Source organism: Dromiciops gliroides, chromosome 1 (assembly GCF_019393635.1).
Source record: "Dromiciops gliroides isolate mDroGli1 chromosome 1, mDroGli1.pri, whole genome shotgun sequence".
NCBI classification, from domain to species: Eukaryota; Metazoa; Chordata; class Mammalia; order Microbiotheria; family Microbiotheriidae; genus Dromiciops; species Dromiciops gliroides.
The window spans coordinates 578,212,604-578,214,450 of NC_057861.1; the positions used below are offsets into that span (position 1 = coordinate 578,212,604).

A 1,847-nucleotide genomic window follows, 5' to 3' on the forward strand; every position below is an offset into this window, starting at 1 on the left:
TGTAAAATCATTCTATACATACTTCTATTTATCAGTTCTATCTCTGGATGCAGGTAGTGTCTTCTTTCATATGCCATTTGTAGTTAATTTGGATGTTTATATTAGTCACCATGACTTAGTTGTTCAAAGTCATTCTTAAAACATTATTGCTGTTACTGTATACAATGTTTTCTTGGTTCTGATCATTTCACTCCTTATTTTGTGCAAGTCTATTCATTTTTTCTTACAATCAACAAGCTTATCATTTTTTAGATCACAGTAGTATTCCATCATGATCATATACCACAACTCGTTCAGCCATTGTTCCATTTAGAGGCATCTCTGTAATTTCCAGTTCTTTGCCACCAGAGAGAGAGAGAGAGAGAGAGAGAGAGAGAGAGAGAGAGAGAGAGAGAGAGAGAGAGAGAGAGAGAGAGAGAGAGAGAGAGAGAATAAATATTTTAGGACACTTTTTTTTTTGGACGGGGGCAGGGGCATTTATTGTAGACACATGCTGGGATCAGCGGTTGGATTTCACCACTCGCTCCAGCTCGTCCTTCTTGATGGTGTATGAGTTTGAGGAGCCCTTGGCAACAATGATGAGCTCATCGGCCAGACGCTCGGGCGATGGTCTTAATATTGCGGAAGGCAGCCTCTCGGGCACGGGTGCAGAGGCTGACCCACCGCAGGGGGAAAACGTCCACTGCCTGGCGCCTCACCCCCCCCCCCATCCTGGTGGAATCCTCACGAGGACCGCTGTCGATGATGGCATTCACGAGAACCTGCAGTGGGTTTTCTCTTGTGAGCAGGTGGATGATCTCGCAGGCGTGCTTGACAATGCACACAGTCGTGAGCTTCTTGCCATTGTTCCAACCGTGCATCATCATGGAGTTGGTGGAGCGCTCCACGATGGGACACTGGGCCTTGCAAAAGCGCTTGGCTGCATAGTGGCCCACGCTGTGGGGCAGGTACTTGGCATACTTCTCCTTGACGGCGATGTAATCCTGCAGGGAGATGTAGGATTTTTAACGCAAAAATCATGTTATGTCAAATTGGTTTTGTTGTTGGTTGAAGTTTCAAGTTCATAATGCATTGCTTAAGAATAGGTCACATTTGTACCTTGCTTTAAGGTTTGCAAAATGCTCCACATTACTTATCTTAATAGCATTCCTGCTTTACAGATGAGGAAAACAAGGCGTGAGGAGCTATGTAACTTGCACAGGGTAATGCCTGAAGTGACACTGAATCAAGATCCTTCTGACTCCCAGTTCAATGGAGGCTACTGCGACTTAATGGAGAATGAAGATGGTGTTGAAGCATCATTTTCTCTATGACGCCTTTCCTTATTTGCTGAACTGCTAGTTCTCTCCCTTCCAAATTACCTTGTATTGGGGGCAGCTAGGTGGCAGTGGATAAAGCACCAGTCTTGGATTCAGGAGGAGCTGAGTTCAAATCCAGATTCAGACTCTTGACACTTAACTAGCTGTGTGATCCTGGGCAAGACACTTAACTCTCATTGCCCTGCAAAAAAACAAACAAACAAAAAACCAAAACAACAAAAACAACCAAATTACCTTGTATTTAACTATTTTCTTTATATTATTGTATTTATTCTCTTTATATGTATTCTGTCTATATACATTTACTGATAGTCCTCCCCCATTAGACCAGAAGCTCTTTGGGGATAGGTATTATTTCATTCTTTGTACCTGTAGCACTAAGCACTTAGTAGGTGCTTCATAAATGCTTACAGATCAACCTCAATGTTTGATTATTGTCAGTGTGGGTACTCCCTACTGACTGACACAGGTCATAATTCTTCCACATCTTGGTAGAAAGCTTTTATGAGTTGCTATGGTTGAAAAGAG

At 42.9% G+C, this 1,847-nt stretch overlaps 1 pseudogene; it reads right to left on the reverse strand.

The window, feature by feature from the left end:
- Positions 1 to 499: 499 nt before the first annotated feature.
- On the reverse strand, positions 500 to 1,004 carry LOC122751979 (annotated as a pseudogene).
- Between the last annotated feature and the right edge of the window lie 843 nt (positions 1,005 to 1,847).